The sequence below is a fragment of the Nesoenas mayeri genome, assembly GCF_963082525.1.
Source record: "Nesoenas mayeri genome assembly, chromosome: W".
In the NCBI taxonomy this organism is placed as follows: Eukaryota; Metazoa; Chordata; class Aves; order Columbiformes; family Columbidae; genus Nesoenas; species Nesoenas mayeri.
Window position 1 is genome coordinate 12,544,738 of NC_137553.1, and position 25,587 is coordinate 12,570,324.

Here is a 25,587-nt window from a genome sequence, read left to right on the forward strand (position 1 = left end):
AGTCTAGAGGTGAGTTTTCTTAAATTGAAAACTGGTCTAAGAAAAGCAACACTGAAAAAATGTTAAAATTACATTTAAATTTTTCATCTACAATGATTAGAACGTTTGGACAGAACCAAGTTAAAATAATACTTCTCTACTTTTCTCCTCTACAGGCTCACTTATTCCTATGACATCTGCTACTGCTTTACTTAACACATCACTATAGATGACATGATTTCAATACTGAAGGTGGAAGTCAAGTTTCACATGGCAATAGGTCAAGACAAATTCCGTATTTTAGTCATGAACAACCTACTTTGGTTATAAGCAGCATAGCAAACAGTATTTAAGTAGCAGTTGGTTACAAACAAAAAGTTTTACAACTAGCTCACTGCATCAGGACTAAAGCTGGGAGACCAAGAAACTATTAATTCTTAAATAAACTGGTAAATCACACAAGTTTAATGGACATGAAAAATATTACATTTGTGTCAGGTTCACATACTACACATTTGCACTACAGAGAAAGTTCTGATTTGACAAACAGCAGTGCAAATCCAAAAACTGTAGATATATCTTCATGTATATTAGAAATATTTGTGCATCCTTCAGTAAACCACAGCTCTACAGAGCACCAAGAACACTATAGAATCTTAGTCTAAGACCAGGCACTTGAACACAAATATAAGAATTACAGCTTTAGTCAAGAATATTTCAGACTGCTTGTCTGACAGTGTTTGTGATCAACTTCACAGAATCACAGAATGTTAGGGATTGGAAGGGACCTCAAAAGATCATCTAGTCCAATCCCCCTGCCGGAGCAGGAACACTTAGATGAGGCTACACAGGAAGATGTCCAGGCGGGATTTGCATCCTGGAGCTTTATACAAAATGCAAAGTCAGTTTTCATATCACCATTTTAATTTATTTATGCTTTTTTAATGAACTATAGCTGAATTTAGCAGCAATAGCAACAACAAAATATCAGGAAGTGAAAGTGAATCACCTGTAGTCCTTCACTTGTCTACTGACACACAAAAAAAATGGTATCACAGTGGTTATTAACTGGCCCTTTTAAGAAGTCTGACATTGAACACCACCTCCAAGGTGGTGCTCATCATCTTCACAGGCTTCTCCATTATAGCAATGTCTTCTAACTTGAGCTGGATGAAAGTCCATTAAATCCACTTGTTCCATTTCCCCAGTTTCTTCTACTTCTTGCCTTGCAGGTAGCATTTTTTTCCAGCAAATACGACTTATCTGAGGAGAGGAAGCCACTACCTGGGAAGTTCACCTGAAATAAATAGCTGCAGTTACTGAATTTGGCTTTAACTGGCATCTCACTCACTACAGGTCAATTATGTGCCAGCATCAGCTTCATAATTACAGAAGACTTGAAAACCCATTGCTAAGGAAACAGGTCACTTGCCAGTCTTTCACATCTGCCAAAAGTGCATTTTTACTATATTTGGCAACTTTACTGTCTTGAATAGTTCAGTCTTTTTTTTTTTTTTTTTTTTTCTATACCAAACTGCCATATTGAAAGGGCTAAAAAAACCCAACTAACCAGCCAAACAAGATATCCTCAGCTAAAGTCAGAGTAGGGGGACACAGCAGTTAGAGATTAGCTTGATTCCCCTCCCATCAGTACCCTGTTTCCCCAAAAATAAGACAGGGTGTTATATTAATTTTTGCTCCAAAACTTATTATTTTTTTACATGTATAGCTGCCTGGATGTGGAGGGGTTTTGATAGATAAAGATCTGTTGCTGAATTAGTCAGGCTCAAAGGTATTTCAAGGCCGCTTCGAGAAGCTGAGTGCAGAGTCTGCTGTGAGAAAGAGGGACGTTCCTCAATCACCGGGGTCCTGGCGTGGCATGAATCATCGGACGTATCATCAGTGAGACTCCAGAGCACGGACAGCCCACGATACTCATTTAACGAATCCATGCTTGGAGCATGGACGCGTGATTAGAATATAGTTACGTATATAAGGAGACTTGTTTCTGTAATAAATGGCTTAGTGTGATTCACATTGAATCGACTTGTTTTGCTTAGTCCTTATCTCGCTCTAACATATGGTGACCCCGACATGATACTCTGAACGGTGTACCACTGAAGTTGGGGAAAAGCCTAGAGTGGCCCAGTCGGAGGCGGATCAGCTGGACTGAGAACCGGGCGGAGGCGTACGGACGTTCCGCATTTTGTTGAAGAAGTCAGCGTAAATGGTGAGCGGCTGGGAGCGGGAGGAGGGAAGAGTGAAGTTATGGGGCAAAATATATCCTCTGAGGAAGAAGCCATAGTTAAACTCCTCCTGCCTATTCTCTCTATGAGAGGACTTAAATAAGAAGAAAGTAACATATGTAGACTATTAATTTGGTATAGAATTAATGGCTACATGAGAGTAAACGAGAAGGCTTTTAAACGTTAACTATGGGACGATAAAGGGCAGAAATTATGGAATAGGGTCAGCAATGGAGATGATAAACAAACTAAATCACTGGCGACTAATTACCACCTTAAAAGACTTTAAGGCTGAGCGGGCTACAGTTGCCAGAATTTTTCCAGCGTTGCAGCCTAACGAACCTAAAAATGACTGTGAAGTTTACCAGATCGTGTCTTTTGACCCCCTCCCCACTCCATCCCCTGTTGTGCCGGCGGCACCCCCGATGATACGGCAGTCTGGGGCGGGGGGAGGAAAATCACTCAGCAGATGGCCTCCGATACCATCGCACGACCCTAAAGAGACCAAGCAGTCCAAGGAACTGCAGTCAGGTAATTTGTCAAAAGAACTGTTGGAAGCTGAGAATGCTAAAGTCGTAAATAAGTGTAATATCAGTCCTTTTACTGATTCGTGTCCGCCTTTACTGCCTTCTGCCCCTCTAACTCCTACAAAAGAGCAGAAGGAGTCGCCGGATAAGAACTGGGCAAAAGAACTGTGTGAAATGTAACAGCTATAAATCATTTAGGACAGAACAATGGGGATTCGTCGAAAGGGGCAGGTATCCCACAACTCCTGGAAGAGACACTAATTGACACACCACAACTACAGACACGATAAGTTTCTGAAATCCTGAGGCAGTCAACAGATCTTGCGTATCAAACTATGAGAGAAGTGCCTGAAACCAACAAAGCAGCCACATCATTTGCAACTATTAACCAGGGTCCCAATGAGAATTACATGCAATTTATTGACCATCTTCAAGACGCCATCAGTAAGCAGGTCGAAAACTTAGAAGCTAAGGAAGCACTAGTGTTGAGATTAGCAGTAGAGAATGCTAATGTTTGCTATCAACATGTTATTTGCGAGTTTTACAGTACATATTATGTGCTCCTGTTTATTGCCTTTCTGAAAATCAAGCAGTTTGTCAGGAATGTGAGTTAATTGTTTTCAAGTAGCTCTGTGCGTTCCTCCCCTCCTCCCCTTCCCTCTCTCCCTCTTCTCAAGGTTTTTACTTGCAAGATGGGGTCAGGAATAATTGTTTTCAGTTGCGTTCCTAAAAAATCAGTATTGGGAGGTGTTTTAAAACTTAGGAAAGCACTCAGAATTATAAGGAAGGAAGATCTTGTAAAATATTGTAATTAATGGTGGCTGCGGTATAAGTTAAATGATTGGGAATAGTGTCCGGGGAATAGAATCTTGAAGTATAACACCTTGTTGCAATTAATGTTGTTTTTAGGGCGAGAAGAATGGGACAAAATAAATCCCTACAAGAGATCATTAAATCATTTCAGACAGCTGAGGGAGTGTTAACTGATAACACACAGGTCACAGAAAACTTGTTCAAGACTGCAAGATGCTTTCCTTATTAACCTGTTTTCTTTGTGGGTATCTGTTTAAGTATGTTGCAATTTTGGTAGGTCTGTGCTATATGGTACGATAAGTTCACAATCTGTTAAATCATGAGAATCCGTTGACTCAAAATGTGCATTTTGTGATAATACAGAAGATCATGAGTAATTTAGTTCTTTACTGCGTGAATGTGATGGTAAAATTTTGTGTGTAGTAGCTGTTATTTTTCTCTCCAGCATGCTAGCTTTATTCCAGCATTCAGACTTGCGCAACTCTGTGACAGGCTGTGTCTCGTCTTGATGTGCTGGATTTGGCTTTTCCGTATGCACACCATGCAAAGAATCCTGATTTTGGAATAACAGTTGTAGCGCACCAGATGAGACACTGAAAATAAAACAAAACAAAACAAAAAAGGCCTTGCCCAGTCCGGCTTGCTGTGGCGGGGGGGCGGGTGCCGCTTGGGCTCCAGCGCGCACTGACTTTTTTTGTCAGGGAGACCCAGAGTTACCTCCACCTGGCTGAGCAGTAAGCGGCCCAAAGGTGCAATGCAAAAATTGAGATATTGTCTTAAATTAGTGTGACTGTGATCCATCTGCATATTTGAACTGGGTATTTGGTTTTCACATCTGAGCTCAGTATTTTAGTATGCATATTCATATTTGGTACCAAAAGAATCTTGTTTGGGGAGATAATTACAAAATGGGAACCGGTTCCACTGCTAACATTCCACCTTGCTCCCCCTTAGGATGCATCCTTACACATTAGAGTAATTGCTTATATTGTTAGAAAAGCATTTAAATTGTTAAAATGCAATGATAGATGTGAATTTGGAAGAGGTTGTATTTAATTTTGCTAGAATATTAACTTATTTAGATCTAGGAAAATAGAATAATGGATTTATGTTTATTATACTGGTTTATACTGTTTTTTGACATCTCTAGATTGTAAAAGGTAAATGGAGCTAAGGAATGTAACTATTGCTGAGCTAAATGAAATTGCATATAAAGTGTATTATGGCTGGAATGAAAAGGAAAAACAAAAGAGCAAAACATCCCAGGCCTGTGTGCAGTTCATTGTAACTGAGAAGTTTCCCAGAGCCTCCCACTTCGTACCAGCCATTATGCCAGCTGCGTGACCTTGGTTATCTCTAAACTGCAGCAAGGAAAAAAAAAAAAAAAAAAGAAAAACCTGGCTGCCTGCTTTTAAAGCAGTGAAAGGGGGGTTCTCTCTCCCCCCCACTGCAGCGATGTAATACTGAATGGAGCAGTCTGAGGGTGAAGTTTAAAGGCATCCTTAGCAGACCCATAGTTCTAATGAAACTGGAAAATTAAACCCAAAATTTGTTGATAGACTTATTCTGTGGTAATTAGTTGTGAGAGACTTCTTAGTAAATTCACCATGCTAGTTTTTGAGGTCATGGGAGAGAACAAAAGAAAGGCCATTTTTTGAGACCAATGGAATGTCAAATTTGGAACAAAGTTTTAATACATGAATTCTTATAGTTGCCAGAAAGTCCTATACCTCTCTTAGGTTAAGATTTGTTAAGTAAATTGTAAGCTCAAATAACGTTTTCTGAGAATTCTGTTTAGTTGCATGGCCTACAAGAAGCTGCTGGGATGGTGCAGATCTGCTTGCTGCAAGTGAGAAATCTCCAAGGAAATTTCAAATGCTGTATTTCCACTAGTATTAACAGCCAGTGTTTCGATAAAGCAAATACTACACTGATAGATCTGAAACAGGACTTTGATCCGGTAAGGGAAAACAATATCCAATAAATATGACAGCCAAAATGGAGTTAGAAACTTTGAGGAATGAATTTATGACAACCTTACAGGCTGACTGCATTCGATTGGACTTGTAGATTTGTCTATTTATAGCTACAACATAGACACAACCTGTGGCTATTGTGGGACAGTATGATGAGATTGCTAGCAAACTGATATACCGACTGTTATATACCAATTGTCACTCTGATCCAGAAAATGCAGGGAATGAATTTAAGTCTTAATAGGCCATGATCCTTTTGTCATATATGTACCATTTCTGAAATTTAATTCTGATTTTTTTTTTTTTTTTGTAATCTATGTCTTTATAAATTGCACTAGCTGGTTTTCTTAACAGCACAGCTTTTGGCATGCCTAAATGTAAATTGCTGCAGAACCTGCAAACCTTTAACATCAGGTCATAGGCCATACTTGTATTTGGTCTGATCCTACATACTTGCAAAGTTTTTGTTGATGGTTCTGGGAAGTCTCATAAAGCTGTAGTGGTTTGGTGTGAAGATAACAATTGGCATCATTCTGTAAAAATTATTGAAGGTTCAACCCAATTAGCAGAACTTGGCACAGCTTTAAATTACTTAGGACTTTTTAAGGAGGAACCTCTAAATTTGATTTGTGATTTTCAGTACGTAGTCAGGGTCCAACACACGTATCTGGTTCTGAAGTTTTTTTTGTTTGTTTGTTTTTTAAAAAAAGGGGGGACAAGTAGGGAAAACACCACAAAACCAATTGTCAAAAGCATTGTATGTGATGAAATACTTTGCAAGTATGACCCAAAACCATGCTAAATCAGAAAGAACCTACATTAGTTATGGTCAAATCACTAGTCAATTAAAAAGGCCACATCAATTGATAACCTGGGGAAAAGGTTATGTTTGTGTCATTACAGGCTGAGGACTGAAGTGGATTCAACAAAGATTCAAAGGATGCAGATGGACAGGAGGGAGGTAAGTTGTGAGGACTGTTTCAGATGTAAACCATGGATCCTAATTCAGTGTTACAGATGCTCGCAGACCTGGTGGTCTAGAAGCCTATTAGCAAGCAAGTGGTGTACCTTCTGTGGAGAATGGCAATTTGAACAATCAGCAGGAGATCCAAAAGGGTGATATTATGATTAGATAGTTAATGCATAGATAAGGTAAAATTATGAGATATCTCTACCATAGTAATTTAAGTTCAGCAACTGATAAAGTTTTAGAAGGGATATTAAAGTTAAGCTATTGATCTTTTAAATAGGTTGAGATAACTTTTAAGATATTAATTCAATTATTAGTATATACTGATGGTATTAAGTATGTTACCCTATAAACTGCGCAGTTATAGATTTTTTAGGAATTTAAGAGAATATATTGTATTAACTTGTCTGGTTATTTTGAATCTATTAAAATAGTGTGTTAATAAGGTTGTCATAGTAGAATTAAGGTTTTAAGAATAGGCAGGTAGTTGTTTGATCTTATTAAGTAAGGCTTAACTGCATTATATGTAATTGTAATTATGTTGTTAATCAAGTGTTCTATGTTGCAGTATATTTCAAAAATGATGCACCATGCGGTTTAGGGGGCCTGACTAATTCAGGAAAAGAAAGGAGGAAGTGTGGAGGGGTTTTGATAGATAAAGATCTGTTGCTGAATTAGTCAGGCTCAAAGGTATTTCAAGGCCGCTTCGAGAAGCTGAGTGCAGAGTCTGCTGTGAGAAAGAGGGGCGTTCCTCAATCACCGGGGTCCTGGCGTGGCATGAATCATCGGACGTATCATCAGTGAGACTCTAGCGCACGGACAGCCCACGATACTCATTTAACGAATCCATGCTTGGGCGTGGACGCGTGATTAGAATATAGTTACGTATATAAGTTATAGTTACGTATATAGTTACGTATATAGTTACGTATATAAGTTTCTGTAATAAATGGCTTAGCGTGATTCACATTGAATCGACTTGTTTTTCTTAGTCCTTATCTCACTCTAACACCTGGACACTACTTAAATTGACTTGTTTTATGAACTGTAACTAAGGCTTATTTTTGGAGTAGGGCTTATATTTCAAGCATCCTCAAAAATCCTGAAAAATAACGCTGAGGCTTATTTTCGGGGAAACAGGGTAGCAACTATGCTTCTTCCTCTGACAGGTTTTTTTTTTAATGGAGGAAATACAGAATGGCACCTTTGCTACCTTCTTCCATGATGTTTCCTCCTCCATTACAATAACATTTCAGTATCTTGGACATCCTTGGGTATTAAAATACTTTTATTGGTATTTCTTAGGAGCTTCACTTTTGAACAGCTTGTGGGACTATGATGGGTCCGTGGATTCCCTGATGGAGGGCATGGGAACAGAAATCAGCCTTGAAGATATCAAGGCCTACCCATAAGAAAGATGGGAGTAAAGGAGTATCCGGAGATGTTAAGGATGTACCCGTGAGAGAGAAGGGAGTAAAAGAGTAACATTGATGATAGCAAAAATAGCCAATGAGATGTTACTGCTGTAACTTGTAACCAATAGTGAAGAGACACATGAATTGGTAAAACTGTATAAAAATGCACTTGTGTCAATAAATGGCATCTACTACTTTCATCCTGGAAGAACTTGGTCTATGTCGTTTGTCTGTCTCAACCACGACAACAGCTACAGGACCCTGATGAAGTGATAGAATATTTAAAAGGAAAATCCTGTGGGTACTCCAAAGAAGCACAACTTACTGCATTGTGCTGGGTCCTAGCCCCAGCCAATATCTACGAAGCACTGCTCAATATTGTGCTGCATCCCCAGGGCAAAAGAGGGAAAACAGACCAATAGGTACTCCAGTTACTCCTCAGCACTGTGGCTACTCAAACCCAGACGACAGGCACTGTAGCTGAACCAGAGAACCAACCCATGTCTGTATCAGTCTCCCCTATACAGAAAAAGAAATATGAAAAAAAAAAATCAGTTTGTTCAGTGAGGGATGATGATGAAGTAGGGTCATATTGAGAACAGGAAGAAGAGGTAGAACCAGAGATAATCACCCGATCCCTATCCCTGAGTGAGCTGTGAGGTATGCAAAAAGATTTCAGCCACCATCTCGGCAAGCACGTTGTTGTCTATTTGCTCCAATGCTGAGATAATGGGGCCAGTAACTTGGAATTAGAGGGTAGGGAAGCCAAGCAGCTGGGATCCCTGTCTAGTGAAGGGGGCATTGACAAGGCAATTGGGAAAAAAAAACACAGGCACTCAGCCTCTGAAGGCAACTTCTGTCTGGCGTGAAGGTATCTCTTCAAGGAAGATGTTACCCATCACCCAGGCAAGTGGACCACCATAGAGAGAGGTATCCAGTACCTGAGGGAATTACTCATGCTGGAGGCAATTTATAATGACCATAATCATATGCTAACTCATTGGCAGTAACGTCTTCAAAAGAAGGCAAGGGACAAATGGTGGAGGAATTGGCTGGCCAACTCAGCACTACGAAAAAATCTCTCTTCCTCCCTATGGGCCTGCATCTTGGCTGTGGAGAAACTGCCAGACATGCTAGCTGAGAAAATGTCCTGAGAGTTCCAGCAATCTGAGGTCAAGTTCTGCTCCCCACAAACTAGTGTACAAACTAGTACAAACTAGTATCTGAGCTTTTACGAGTAAGTGTTCCTCGACTCAAGAAAGAGGAAATAAAGGGTACACACCATGAGGCACCCTGTGGTTTTACCTGCATGACCATGGAGAGGACATGAGGAAGTGGGATGCAAAACCTACCTCGACCCTAGAAGCACAGGTACATGAGTTGCAAGGAAAAACAATCACAAAAGGGGATTATACCAGGAAAAATGATGTTCCAGTTTGCAGCAGGCAGTTCCCCAGACAGAGTAGAAGGGTTGATCTTACCTCTAACCCTCTTGAAGGGACTTCTGATTCATTTTTACAAGAAACAAGTAATGAATACTATGATCAGGACTAGAGGGGCCCTGCCTCCAGCCAGGTGGAGCAAAGTGGCAATCAGGATTACTGGACTGTATGGATTCCATGGCCTGCCACATCAGACCCACAAGAGTACAAGGCTCTAGTGGACACCGGTGCACAAGGTACCCTAATTCCATCAAACTATGAAGGGATAGAACCCATCTGTCCTTTTGGAGTGACCGGGGAATCTCAATAGTTGACTGTATTAGAAGCTGAAGTGAGACTAGCTAGGAAAGAGTAGCGAAAGCACCCCCTATTGACTGGCCCAGTAGCTCTGTGCATCCTTGGCACAGACTAACTCAGAAGAGGATATTTTAAGGACCTAAAAGGGTACTGGTGGACTTTGGGCATAGCAGCCATGGAGACAGAGGGCATTAAATAGCTTTCTGCCTTGCCTGGTCTCTCAGAGGACCCTTCTGTTGTGGGGTTGCTGAGGGTCAAAGAACTAACAGGTGCCGATTGCTACCACGATGATGCACCGGCAGCAATATCACACCAACCAAGACTCCCTGATTCACATCCATAAGTTGATTCGTCAACTGGAGACTCAAGGAGTGATCAGTAAGACTCACTCTCCCTTTAACACTCCCATATAGCCAGTGTAAAAATCTAATGGAGAGTGGAGACTAACAGTAGGCTATCGTGGCCTGAATGAAGTCACGCCACCATTAAGTGTTGCCATGCGAGAACTGCAATATGAACTGGAGTCAAAGGCAGCCAAGTGGTATAGCATAAGTGATATTGCTAATGTGTTTTTTCTCAGTCCCTTTGGTAGCAGAGTGTAGGCCACAGTTTGCTTTCACTTGGAGGGGCATCTAGCACACTTGGAATGGACTGCCTCAGAGGTGGAAATGCAGCCCTACCATTTGCCATGGGCTGATCCAGACTGCACTGGAACAGGGCAAAGCTCTGAAACACCTGCAATACATTGATGACATCATTGTATGGGGCAACACAGGAAAAAAAAAATTCTGAGAAAAGGTTGAAAATCCAAATTCTTCTGAAAGCTGGTTTTGCTATAAAACACAGTAAGGTCAAGGGACCTGCACATGAGATCCAGTTTTTACGAATAAAATGGCAAGATGGACATCATCAGATCTCAATGGATGCGATCAACAAGATAACAGCTATGTCTCCACCAACTAGCAAAAAGGAAACACAAGCTTCCTTGTGCATTGTGGGTTTTTGGAGAATGCACGTTCCAAGCCACAGTCTGATTGTAAGCCCTCTCTATCAAGTGACCTGGAAGAAGAACAATTTCAAGTGGGACCCTGAGCAATGAACAAATTGAACTGGAGACAGTTCATGCAGTAGCCCTCAGGGCAGTCTGGGCAGGACAAGATGTTAAAGATGTGCTCTACACTGTAGCTGGGGAGAATGGCCCTACCTGGATTCTTTGGCACAAAGCATCAGGGGAGACTTGAGGTCAACCCTTAGGGTTTTAGAGTTGGGGATACAGAAGATGTGAGATGTTCTATACTCCAACTGAAAAAGAGATACTAGCAGCGTATGAAGGGGTTCGAACTGCTTCAAAAGTGATTGGTACTGAAGCACGGTTCCTCCTGGCACCTTAACTTCCAGTGCTGGGCTGGATGTTCAAAGGCAAGGTCCCCTCTACACATCATGCAAATGATTACTATATGAAATAAGTGGGTCACACAGATCACACAATGGCCTCAAATGGGAAAGCCCAGTCACCCAGGGATCTTGAAAGTGATAATGGACTGGCCAAAAGAATAACACCAGAGAAGGAGGTAACATATGCTGGAGAGGCTCCACTGTATAATAAATGAGAAGCAATATGCTCTTTTCACTGATGGGTCCTGCCGCATTGCAGGAAAGCACTGGAGGTGGAAGGCTGCTGTATGAAGTCCTGTACAACAAGTCACAGAAACTGCTGAATGAGGTGAATCAAGCCAGTTTACAGAGGTGAAAGCCATCCAGCTGGCTGCAGAGATTACTGAATGAGAAAAACAGCTAGTGCTCTATCTCTATACTGACTCATGGATGGTGGTAAATGCCCTGTGCAATGGAAGAGCAATGGAAGAGGAGCAACTGACAGTGCAAAGGCAAACCCATCTGGGCTGCCCCATTGTGGCAAGATATTGCTCTCCTATTGAACTGTCTTTATCTCAACTCACAAGTTTTGCCTTTTGCCTCTTTTTTTTTTTTTTTTTTTTTTTGATTCTACTCCCCATCCCACCAGGGGGGACCACGACAGTCTGTTATATTTCAGTTCTTCCGAAGACATGTTGGAGGCCAAAAGCATGTCAAACATGAAAATTCACAGGATATCCAAACAAGTTAGTTTATTAATTAGTATATTCTCAGTAAAGAGCTATTTAGAAATTTCATGGTTTAATCCCGGTTGGCAGCTAAGCACCACACAGCTGCTCACTCACTTGCCCACACTCAGAGGGAGGGAGGAGAGAATCAGAAGGGTAAAAGTGAGAAAACTTGTGGACTGAGATAAGGACAGGTTAATAGGCAAAGTAAAAGATGCATGCACAAGCAAAGCAAAATAGGAATTAATTCACTGCTTCCCATTGGCAGGCAGGTGTTTAGCCATTTCCAGGAAAGCAGAGCATCAGCACACATAACAGTTACTTGGGAAGACAAATGCCATAACTCTGAATCTCCTTCCTCCCAGCTTTTATTGTTGAGCATGACATCACATGGTATGAAATATCCCTTTGGTCAGTTGGAGTCAGCTGTCCTGACTGTGTCCCCTCCCAAGTTCTTGGGCATCTCCAGCCTATTTGCTAGCAGGGCAGTGTGAGAAGCAGAAAAGGCCTTGATACTGTGTAAGCACTGCTCAGCAATAACTAAAACAACATTGTGTTATCAACAGTATTTTCAGCACAAATCAAAAACATAATCCCATACAGGCTACTATGAAGAAAATTATCTCAGACAAAACCAGTACAAGAAAGAATTGGATATGTTCTGATAATGGCCTTGTGCATTGCGTTAGGTTATCTGATCACACTGCAAGAAACGCACTAAATGAGACACTCAACGATTAGGGTCTCTTCTTGCTTGAGTTATTAGTTAAGGTTAAAGTTCTGCATGTTCAGTGTTAAGCTGTACCATGGAAGCTTATTCACTTACCTTGAACTCTATGATTAGACATCCTTTTTCATATGGCCTATGATATATTGGCATGCCTTCGTTCAGCACACATTTAATATCCCCATGTTTGACAGTCTGGCCTTAAGTGAATTAAAAAAAAAAAAAAAAAACTCAAAACAAAACAAAAAAACTCCAGGCAGGCAAAACAAGCAATTTTAGTTTCAATGTCTTTCAGGATGTATTTGTACAGCTCTGTAAGCTGTGTTTCAACAACTATACTGATATCCAGTAGTCTCATAGGGACCTACTACCTGATCACTTTTGCATAGGAGAACATGTGCACATCTATGCTATATTCTACCATTTTGTATGCTTCTCAAAGGGAGCATACCTATGAATGTCAAGTATTCCAGGAAATCCAAATCTGAAAAATTTATCTTCGGAGACCTTGAGTATCCTCAGGATATCAGCACATCCATGAAATAAAATTTGTTACTGTATCATACAAAGAAACACGTAGTTACTGTTGCCCACTAAGCAAAATTTTTATTTATTTAACGCTCTCTGCTGTAAAAACTTGGGAGGGAGGAGGGAAAAGAAGTAGTATTTTAAGGATCAATCCTTTCTGCTCCCCTATGCTAATTGCTTGCTTTTCAGCTTGCATTTGCTGGATGCACAGATTTTTAGCACAAAGCAAACCAACACTTACCAGGATGAGAAGTAATAATTATAGTTCTGTTATCCAGTGTTGCGATAGGCTTTTGAAAGCCATACAGTGCTTCAACCAGCTGTATATCCCCTCGCCTATTGTAGAACCAAGCAACAATACTAAGAAGCCTGACCAGTAAAATAGAGAACATTAACTATTAACTAAGCCAACTACTTCAGGGATAATACCTGTGATAAGAGCCATTTACTACTCAAGGACAGTTATTCAAAAGCTAACCCCCCTAAACCATACCATGCACAACAGCATTGTTTCATTTCACTGTGCTTTCCTCCTTCTGAGAAAAGGTCTGTCTCAGCCTCCAAACTTCTGCTGCTGAGACAATTAACCCCTTTAACAGTCCAAATTAAAAAAAAAAAATTGCACAATACTGTCATATATCAGCACAATCATCTAAAGAAACAAGATGCAGCAACACTTTTTTAATCACTCTTTTTTATTCTTCTCCAACATCATGTTTGGCTTTCAGATGTTGTGGGCAACACTAGGGATCTAATGTGATTTTGTACCTTCTTAGTTACATCATTAGGGGAGACTAACTTCCCTGAGATCATACTGCTGCTCTAATCTGGTAAAGCTGATCTTTTTTGACTAATTTAAATATCCTCACTTCAAAAGCAGATGCCTAGGGAAGAGTACAAGAGTAAGGTAAGCAGATGACACTGCCCCAGAATACACTCAGCATCCAGCCCTTATCAAGCACAAGGACTTTAACTGGGAAGAGTATTTTTTTTCCTTCCCTTTCACTAAATCTATTGATGGCTATTGACCACTGACAGCATCTTACACCAATCATTTTCATATCCACATACAAAATGCTACTTCCAGTTCTGAACCTCATAGAACCACAGAATGGTTGTAGTTGGAAGGAACTTCCGGAGGTCATCTGGTCCAGCTCCTCTGCCCAAGCAGATTCACCTGGAGCAGGCTGCCCAGGATCACATCCAAACAGTTTATGAATATCTCCAAGGAGGGAGATTTCACAGCCCCTCTGGGCAACCTGTTCCAGTGCTTGGTCACCCTCCCAGTGAAAACGTTTCCCTACACTCAGACAGAATCACCTGTGCTTCAGTTTGTGCCCACTGCCCCTTGTCCTGTTGGTAACAGTAACTGCAATATCGCAAGTGATTTAAAGAGACAGACAACAGTTGCTCCTACACAAATTCTCCCTACACAAATTCTTCCTCTTCCTTCCTCCTCTCTTTTCTCCAAGGAAGGATCTACTTAAAAAAAAAAAAAAAAAAAAAAAAAAATCACTCTCCACATAGAAGCTATTCCATCTTTTCCTCATTACCTTCTGTATCTTTGTGTATGGGGTCTGGCTGGGATGGAGTTAACTTCGTTTTATAGCAGCCCATGTGGTACTGTGTTTTGAATTTGTGACTGACTTATTGAACTGTCTTTATTTCACCCCACAAGTTTTCTTGCTTTTGCTCTTCCTATTCTCTCCCCCAGGATGCTGGGGAGGGGGTGGGAGGGTAAATAAGCAAGCAAATCTGTGGGTTTCTGCCTGGGGTCAACCCACTACACTTTTAAATGTAAAATCTGTATTACATGCAGTATTCAAGGTACAGGCACACCACAGATTTTTATATAGACAGCAATTAGTTTTGTCGTCATCTCATGTGTCTCCCCCCAAATTCCTAACATTTTATTTGCTTCTTAGCATTGAGATGATCTATTAATAGATCTGTTACAACCAACATTTTGGTACTGCTGGGATCCCACTATGTGCAAGTATTAAAGTTTATGCACTTCATTTTACATTTAACATTCAACTGAAATTTTCATGTTTGTTGCATTATATCATGCAATCATTCTGCAACTCTAATCAACTTCCATCTTCCTTAACCTGTAAAAGTTCTGTATCATCAAATCACCACCTCAGATTTTAAATGAAATTAAAGGTCCCCAGTGCAGGTCTTTTTAGGATTCATTTGGGGTCTCATCATCTTTCTTTATCAGAGGGAATTATATTCTTACCTGGTTTCCTACTTTTTAGCCTGTAATCCATGTAATATTCCCTTCCACTCCTTAGTAGTTTAGTATATTCAAAAACCCTTTGCTGAAAAATTTCATTCAATGCCATTTTAGCAATTCAATGGTTCACTTGGATCTCCCTAACCTGCAGTAAACACCACTGCAAGTGTGAAAGCTTGAGCATTTCTGATTAAAGAAATCTTAACTTGAAACACTTCAGCCAAACAAAGAGTTAATATTTTCTGCTATTAAAAATAATAACCTGAAGGTTACTGTAGATAAAGTAGATACAGTAATTTTAGTGAGACTGAAAACAAAATGCAGAGCTAAGAACTTTTATTTCAAGAGAAGTCAGAAACAACTCTTGACTACACTAATTGGTTTAAAAATCAGAAATTTTAACATGGAGAAGGGAACAGCCTGAACACTTAAGAACACTCAATCCTGTGTTGTAAGGGGGCCTTTTAAATGCAGCTGGATAAATTATCAAAGAATCATGGAATAGGTGAGGTTGGAAGGGACCCTTCGGAGGTCTCTAGTCCAACCCTCTTTGTCAACTAGAGCAGGTTGGTCAAGGCCACATCCAGTCAGATTTTGAATAACTGTAAGGATGGAAACCCCACAGCTTCTCTGGGCAACCCATTCCAGTGTTTGACACCCCCCCCAAATTAAAAAAAAAAAAAAAGCTTTTTCTTATGTGGAATTTCCTATATTTTATTTCATGTCCATATGTACCTTAGATGCTAAACACTTTGCAATGCTTTTTAAATTAAGATAGCTGTGGGACAGTATTCTCATCTGGACTACAGTAAACAAAGATATGGAGCAAGAAATTAGTTAACCAGTTGGCCTTGAAGGCTGATGTCCAACTGGGGATTGATCAGTACAAAATTCTAGGTCACATACTCAAAGACTAAAACCTTAATATATGCAGCAAGCTCAGCTAGAGATGATTAAGTGTAAAGGTAGCAATGAAATTGCTATGTCAACTGTTCCACTCACAAAAAATATTTCCAGCAGAAATAAGAAAGTATTTGTGCCACTGAACAAGACTGTAGCAAAATTCAAAGTCTCATACATTTCTATTCAGCTACATTAGATGACAAGTCAAGTAAAACTCCCTCCTCAACACTAGACGAGCTTGATTTGCAAAACTGAGGGAATCAAATTGCTTATAAATACTGTATACTATATTAATGAAGACAGTCATATACATTTATTGTATACATTGATGTACACAGGCAGGTACAAGTTAGCTGCAATAAGTTAAGCTTGATAACTAACTTGAATATATTTAGGTATCAACATCCTCAAAGAACCTTCCAAATGGAATCAAAAGAACAAAACAGGACTTGGCTTTATGAGCGGTGTAAAGCCAGAGACTTGAAATTGCCATAAGGTAGTAAATTAGAACAGCTACTACCAAGTACACAACAAAATATATCCAGTAACAACCAGCTAGGTTTTAAGACAGGACTGAAAGAAGTCTCTAAGTGAATTGTCTCTCCTACACTTCAGTTGCCTCTGATACCTGTATTTCTGAATATTAAGATATTAGAGGACACATATAGCTTAGAAAGATTTTATAGGACATGGATAGCTTAGAAAAATGTTGCTGATTGCTAGGGCTCTAGTGACCTTTAAAGGCTAACCAAAGGTTTGTAACATAACTAGCCACACAAAGTTCCTTGTGTAAGCAGATCACGTAGTAGAGATTTATGACATATTCTTTAGGAACAGGATGTTGAAGTAATAATTAATTAGAGAAATCACAGGTGTTGCTCAAATAATAGCTTATATAAGTAGGTATCTACTGCACTTGCTCAAGGAGTTGCCAATGAGGAGAGGTCATTTGCCAGACACGAGAGAAGACCCTTGAAGATGGAAGTTGCAACCACTGAACAGACTGTAAGAGGCTACAATACCAGCTAAAGAATGTTAGATGGCAGCAAAGATCGTGAAATAACTAACTTAATGTTTATGTAATCATTTCTTAGTATAGGTGCATTGTATGTTAAAAATTTCCAGAATTGTAAAAAATATGTAATTTTTCTGTCAATATAAGCAAAGCAAAAATGATCAGTCATTGGCACACTCATGGTGGATCATCCCCAGTGTGTTTCAACGCTGAATAAAATGAATGCTACTTTTAAAACCTTAAAAAGTGGTTTTGAGAGTTATTAATTTGCCGTTTTTTTACAGTATCACCTCCTTCAGAGTCTCCTACACTCCCTTCTGAAGGTCTGGTGCTAACGAAGTTTAGAAAGCAACTCTGAGTCACTCTGAAAGGAACTTCTAGATGAAACCTGGATGCATCCAGTTAAGTCAGAACTGAAAATTAAAGAAGTTACATTAAAGTCAGCACAAATGATGTCTGCATGTACTGGTTTGTTCAGGAGTTTAGTTTAAGGGCACCTCAAACCTATTAAAATAACTTGGACTTGCCTGGAAAGTAGGGACAGGAGGTACATTCTGTCTGCCCCAGAAGTGGCATTACCTCAGCATAACCCCACAAAACTACTGATATCAAGGAACATCTAACAAGGCTAAAGCTCATGCCAGTGCAGGGGATTGGACACCAATACTCCAGTACAATCAAAACTTCAAGTCCCAGGTAACATCATAAATGCATGGACCAGACAGACCCTTTGACACAACCGATTCAATACCTGGTTTCACTGGAAGCTGGGTAGACAAAATTGCTCATCACTAGCCTGCCAAATGTCATAAAAGTTCCAATTCTTTTATCTGCAAGCTCAATGCTGGAAGCTGCTAACAGTAGTGTTCCATCTGTCTGTGGAGAGTTTTGGGCTGTCTGCTGTGAACAAGCCAGCGCTTGATGTGACTGAGGTGCACTAGGACCATATGGAAGTAAACAGAAGCTGGTCTGCCCTCGACCCAGACTGAGGTGCACTAGGACCATACGGAAGTAAACAGAAGCTGGTCTGCCCTCGACCCAGGCTGCAGGAGGGGCACTGCCATCGTCGCTGCGTATGAATAGTTTGTGGACAGTGCCCTCAGTGCCCTGCAGCTAATCACCATCGTGGGGGGGAAGAATGACTGCAAGTGTAACCAATCGTAGCCTGTGCTTGCCGCATGGCCTTTCGGTATAGAGTATATAAGGGTTGGAAAAACGTGGTCTCGTGGACATTGATATTCAGTGTTGTTAAGAGTTCATTAAAGGGTATTGATGTTAAATTCATATTGAATTAGACTCATTACTCTCGCCGGCCCGCCCGTCATGCTCAAAGAGGTCCTGCCGGCAATTTTGCATTCTCCACATCATCTCACGACATCTGTCCTGCCTCAGCACAAAGTTTTGGCATCAGCTTCTGGAGTTAAGCACCATACAAGGCTGCTGATTGGACTGACTACAGGCTACACTAGAGCCTTAGACCTATTATTCCTACTTACAGGGACAAAGGGATGAGCTGGTAGACTAAGTGCCCTCATGTTAAGAGACCAATGCCTTCCCAAATTCATTGTTCCCCTCATGAATGCTCTGATCAGCAGTTAGTTACACTTGGTACCTACTGCTCATCCTCTAGAGCAGGGGTGTCAAACTCATTTTCACCAGGGGCCACATCAGCCTCACGGTTGCCTTCAAAGGGTCAAATGTAATTTTAGGACTGTATAAATGTAGGAGTAGTTACCTCTGCTCTAGAGATTGCTAAAGTGCTGCTTTCTCCACATGACAGACTCATTTCACAAAGTAACTTGAAACAATGGACTTTAACACAAAGCAACATTGTCAGACAATGTGAGGTACTTGACTAACACAGTTGACACTACCCAGTTGTTTCGATTCCACAGATTACCAGTCCTCTCCATTCCTCATGTTACCCAATGCATTCAGGCAAGAAAAACACATAGGAGGTAGATCACCTTGATATTATGCATATAGGATGCACACTTCTGACTGTAAGGTGGCCATAAAGAGGATCCTGAGAAATAGCACAAGCACTGAAGCACAATCCTGAGATATAGGTACAAGCACTCCAAGGCAGAAGAAACGACATAACAAGCAGTTGCCTATGCTAGAGCAGTGTTTAGTATTGGAGGACTTTCACAGAAGGAGGCAAGAACAAGGAATTAGTAAGGCAAGAACTGCTACAGATATTCACAGCTATTAAGAAACAATTATTTTCCAATATTGTTAGTCCTTCAAAGTTTGTGAATTCTCAATATCTATAACTCCCATAGGTTTGTCTTGCTTCCTCTCCCACCCCCAGAGAAAGAAGAAAAACTCACTTCAAACAACCCAAAAAATAAACCATATAACCACAAACCTTGTACATTTAGAGCATCAACTGTTTTGACTAGTTCTACCAGTATTTCTATAAATATGTCAATATCTGACAGCCCAGACCATCTCACAAGCGAGCTCTAGACATATAGTTCTATCTGACAATATTCCAGTTACTAAAAAAAGCCAGTGTTAACAGAGAAAGCTTAAAGACAAGCATCTGAGGAGCATGCATAAAGACTCACGGAATTTACCTCGTAAGTGTAGGGTGCTCTTTTTGATCTAAGACAATAATTACATCCCCTGGCTCTAGTCCTGGCTCTTGGTCCCCCTCACCATGAAATGTTATTTTCTGACCATCCTTCATTCCTATTGCAGACACCACATATTTCAGCTTTTTTTTTTTTTCTTTCCTCTTAAATGTAACAATGTGAAATATTTTAATAGGCACTAGCTTGTACTATGATATTACTGAACTTTGAGCTTGCAACATTAGGACCTTTGCTTGAAGCAAGTATCTTACCAACTCATCTTTCCAAAACATGTTAGTACTACAAACTTTGTTTGTAGTATGAAGCTATGTTTCATAAGCATGAAATCCCATTCTAGTAGAAATTAGTCACCTGCCAAGACAAAAATCCTTGAGGGAAGTACTATCAAGATGGTTTCTATCATATGCACAACCACTACAGAAGAGACATAGAAGAAATGTTGCACACAAAGCTTGCTTTAAGAAGTTGATAAGTCTCTTAAGTCTGTGGCAGAACTACTTGAGAGAAAAGATCTCAATGCCTCCAGTTTAGGAAGCACTCTTCCTAGGAGTGTGACTGTCGCTCAAGAAAGCAACTTCACCTACAGAAGGGTTATTGCACTATTAATTCTAGCAGCCTGTCACAGAGGCACCCCGAGGTTAGATTAAGGGACAGAAGGGTCCAAAGCAACTTTTATTAAACCAGTGAGAAACAGGGTTTTAGCACTCCAAAAGTGACTTAAATACAGGTTCGGATATCAGTTGAGGAAAATTATTAAGGGGCAGCAACTAATACAACAAGTAGTCCACAGAGTGCATGCACATGGCTTCACCCAAAACAATGCCGGAGCTGTCTCTGAGTCCGGGAGGAGTACACACTTGCCTGTACACGGTGTGGGATTATTTTAAAGAGATACGCGTACTCATAGTGAGTACGGAAAGTGTACACTCGCGATTGTGTGAGGGTAAATTTATAATACACTCGCAATCCTGCGAGGAGAAATTTTACTCACACATGTGGCGGCAAGGCAAGCGGAGTCTCCATCCCTGGGGGGCTCTCGGCGGCAGCATCTCGCTCGTGGTCCGAGAGACCCACGACAATGGGCGGAGTCTCGATGAGAGTCCTGTTTTTTATAGGCTGATCAGATCTGACTGTAGGCATTCTAGAAGCTTCTCTGCACCCCCACACTGGCTGTGGGGTGCCCCTGAAGCTTCCAAACATCCCCCACACTGGCCGTGGGCACCCAGCAGCTCCCTGGCGCCTCGGCACTCCCTTCTCCTAACGGCCCTGGCCAGGGTGCTCTGGGGCTAAACAAAAGAAGCTGTTAGCCTCAAACAGCAGAGAGAACGAGGGAGATGTGTCTACTCTGTCTACTCCTTCCATATCGAAAGAGGGAGAGGGAGAGGGAGAGAGGGGTGTTTGCATCCTGCCACACAGCCTCATGCTACCCGGTAGAAAACCAGAATTACTACAATAGTCAAAATTTTGCTCTTTGCAGTAACTTTTAAAGCAGTGTTTAAAAATATCAGTTATATACTCTTGCCAAGCTTTAAGTTTAGTGTTACTATGATATTCTTCCTCTTAAAGATGAGACATTACATAAAGCACACTTAAGCAGAGATGCAAAACAGTTACTGATTACTGTTAGGTACAAGTCTATTGTAAGCCACATGTCAATGCATTTTACCTTTCAACTCCAACTCCTCCAAAGACCACTCCCACCTACTTTTGAGCAGCCTACTCTGAAGAAAACTGTTTGTTGCTAAATAGCCTTACATTCCCTTATTATTCTGGGGATTAAAATTCTGAATTAAGTTTTGTCAGACATAAAGGACACAGACCAGAACATCTGTACTGCACAATGTCATCAGGGTGGCATAAAAAATTAATTCTAAGCATTATAGGTTTAGCAATGTCTTCACACTTCAGGAGACCTGGTCCTCCCCTTCACAGTAAAATGCCATAAAAATTATCAGATTCTGTAGGGTCTCCAAAATGTCAAGATAATAGTTAAACTTGATTAATAAACTAAGTGATATGCTTTTTATCAATCCAATTAACTGGTCAGCATCTTTGTTTCTGAACCTGCTCTTATTAGTTTACTACTTGCATCATTACAAGATTTGTGATTAACACTTAGTAATGTATATAGTAATTGGGCACTAATACACAAGTAATCACCCTTGCTTAAAGGCAAGTTTACCTTCTTTAAAAATAGGAACAGGCTATTGTACTGAATGCATATCCAACAGCATTGCTCATTGTAAGAAGTGATCATCAACACCATGCATTTGCTGAAGCTCCTGTTTTAGTGCTAAAAAAACCCCCACAAATCACCAACCCCAATGAACATCTATTTAAATATAATATTCAGAGTTAGCAAAACCCTTACCTTTGTTAATGCGAACTTCTAGAATCATCTTCTCTCTAACAATTTTTCTGCCAGTGCAGTTCTTGCATCAGTCCTTGGGGCTGATACGCTCCCCATGCCCCTGTCACTCCATACATATAGAACGCATCCATTGCACCATTTCTGGACCAATCTGGTGAATTCTGATTTGCATGCCTGTGCCTCTGCAATTAGGACAGCATTCTATTGCACCCTTCCTACCACCACAACCTGATGACAGAGCAAGAATCAAATGGTTATATTTCCAGAAGAAAATAGAAGGTCAAAATACATGTGGAGCTTCAGAAATAACTGTCTAGTTTTAGTGTTGAAGTTACCTTCACATTTGTCACAGATTACATTCTTTTGCAAAGCCAGCTTTCTTGCTGCACCATTATACAGATCTTCTAAGCTTATTGACAACTGATGAACAATATTTTTGCCTATAAGGGAAGGGGGGGGGGGAGAGTATATTTATTCAAATTTGATAGGTTGAACTCAAAATAATGTTTTACGTGTTACTATGCTCAAGTTGCATTAGAATAAGTCTTTAAAAGCTTTAACACTTCCTATTTATTTACTTCTGCTGTTATCAATAGCTTTTTCCTATTTAATCTTACAATTATGTAAAAATTAACACTGGTTTCTTAGTAATGTTTTTCAGAAGGTGCCAGAAGACTCCTCCATGAAAGTATAAGCAATAATAAGAAGAACAAAATACACTGAGATACAGGTTTAAGATTTTAACTTTGTCTAAAGGGTGAAAATAGACAGGTATGTTTGGATAACTACAGGGAAGTAGGAGATAGTTCCTATAGCCAATGAAATACTACCACCACCTCTACCCCCCATGAGTTTCCCAAAACAGTCAAACAACTGGATTTTTACAATCAAGTTTTTGCCAAGTAAAATTCTAATCAAATCCATTTTAAGGGTAACAAGCTCTTGCTTACTGAAAATGTTCTGCTACATGAAGTTGTATAACATTTTGATAGAAAACTTTTTTTCATTTACCAGCACTGCATATGAACTAAGAAGTGATATAGCCAGCACTACTCTTAAACACAGTTTTTAAATTAATATTGACATCTTTGCTGATACTATTGGTCTGAACTTCAATTTGGATTGGCATTTTAGCTTTACTGCAGCTTTAACCCAATTCTGCTGGACAGTACAGAAGAACAAGGTGATCTCATTAAAAACAAAAACAAAAACAACCACAAACCTGCTTTGTTCACTTTATTTATATGTTGTTACTTCTAACTAAGGTCTTTCAGCTAGAAGTGATCTAAAACCTCAGATTTTGACAGTACACTTGCAGTACCTTACTTACCAAGTAAGATACTTTACCATCCCATTCTTGTTCTATTTTATTAAAAGCTAGGCTTATCCTTAGATAAAGGCTTCCTAGATGCAGAGTCTAGCTAGGTATTAAATTAACATAAGACAACTCACAGATCTAAATAACCAGTGTATGAAATGAGTACCATTCATTACACAGGCATTCCTTTCCCTACTCATGTTAGGCGTTAAAGGCTAACAACAGTTTTATATGGTTTCTGGAATACAGATATAAGATCATTTTAATAGCCTCAATGCAGTCTTGCAAGCCACACTGCATTCACCTGAGGCAAACTTCAGCACTCTTTGATGTACAACGGCCATACTGTTAAGTCTAGGGCAGCATCAGAAGTAGGAACATTACCTCGCCTCTCCTTTTGCATTGTCCCACCACCTCCAAAGAACAAGTGAAATACATCCATGGGTGATCCAAAACTACTACTGGAGCCATCCTCTTTGACAGCCTGCTCACCACCTTTATCATACACATCTCTCTTCTTCTGGTCAGACAGTATCTCATAGGCTTGGGAAATCTGTTTGAACTGTGAAACATGCACATTAAGCCTCAGACCCCAATCCTTAAGCAGCAGCTCCCCCAGGAGTCCATTCTCCCCACTTTCCCTCTCCCTCTCCCCCCCCCCCCCCGGTAGGTCCAGTCAGAGCTCCTCTCTCCACCAGGAGCTCTCATTCCTACCAACCTCCCCCACAGGCTCCTTCAATTTACTATTAGACCCCCTCCCCACTCCAACCAGGCCCAAGCAAGAGAACAGTTCCCTCTCCACAGACAATAGGGTCCCCCAAAACAAACCTCTCCCCTCCAAAAGCAGCAACGACATCTGGAAGGGTCTTTATAATCTCTCCATCCAATCCCCTAGCTCCAGTCAGCCCATAGGCAAAAATCAGGGGTGACTCCCCCCCCAACCCCTCAGCAACTTCAGTCCAGCTCCCACTCCCTCAGCACTAACCTTCTCACCCTCATTGGGGTTCTTGTCAGGGTGATATTTTAAGGCCAGCTTGTGGTACGCCTTCTTCAGCTCCTCAGCAGAGGCACTGGGCTTCACCCCCAGCACATCATAATACAGTGTCTCCTTCACCATGGCGACAGACCTACAAGAACACTAAGCAATTAATGCAAACATACGGACACACCAACCCCCTCATCAAAGAAAAAACTCAAACAGCACTACACAAAATCTAGAACTTACAAGTCACAACCTTTCTGGAAAATTCCAAACTAACATCCACATCCAGGGAATTTTCAACTGACGAAAACCCACTCCTGGAACCCCCACCCTCTTAATTGTTCGGGGGGGCAATCAAAGAGAGGAGACCCAGTAACTGGCTATGAGTCAGTCTTGCTGCGATTACCTCATTAGCCTACAGTTCCCGGCAAACACTGCGGTCCACCAAAAACTTCAACTCCCAAAACACACTGGCCCTCAGCCACCCCCTGGGTATGCAAAACTATGAATGGTCCCTAGGCTATTAGCAGACTATAGTTCCCAGCATGCATGGGGAACAGCTTCGTCGCAATGCTGGCTCTATTCACGTCTTTAGTGATTTATTTCCAGGGCATGGTAGCGGTTCAGTTCCGATTCCCTCTATTAAACGTCCTTTTTTGTTGGTTTGAAAATTCAGTGAATGGATATCGACACTGGGCTTTAAGCCCAGTTTTATATAAAACAAATCAGTTTTAGATTGGTGAGCATTAAAACTTTCATCTTTAATGTTTGTCCAGTTGTCATCCCGCAACTTAGCTAACTCACCAGCTTGTGTCTGTTTGGACAAAAGGGGATTTTTTTTTTCTATCAGTTGATGACAGTATGACTAAAAACTTTATGACTAAACACTTTGGTATTTGTGCAAGACTAGGAAATAATAAACAGTTTATATGGGTGTCGTGGTTTAACCTGAGCTAGCAATACAACCACGACAGCTGCTTGCTCACCCACTCCCCCACCAGGGGAGAGAATCAAAAGGGAAGGGAGAAAACTTGGATTGAGATAAACACAGTTTAATAAAATAACAAAATACTAATACACTACTAGTGAATACATATATACAATAGAAATAAAAGATACTCAAGGCAATTCCTCACG

At 40.6% G+C, this 25,587-nt stretch overlaps 1 pseudogene across 1 annotated transcript; it reads right to left on the reverse strand.

Moving 5' to 3' along the window:
• On the reverse strand, positions 1 to 24,585 carry LOC308051431 (dnaJ homolog subfamily A member 1-like; annotated as a pseudogene). The gene is made up of 8 exons: positions 24,454 to 24,585; positions 23,853 to 24,030; positions 22,486 to 22,590; positions 22,151 to 22,378; positions 19,762 to 19,876; positions 13,264 to 13,358; positions 12,594 to 12,694; positions 1 to 1,276 (listed from the first exon to the last, which is right to left on the reverse strand). The product of its transcript is annotated as a dnaJ homolog subfamily A member 1-like (transcript).
• Positions 24,586 to 25,587: the final 1,002 nt, after the last annotated feature.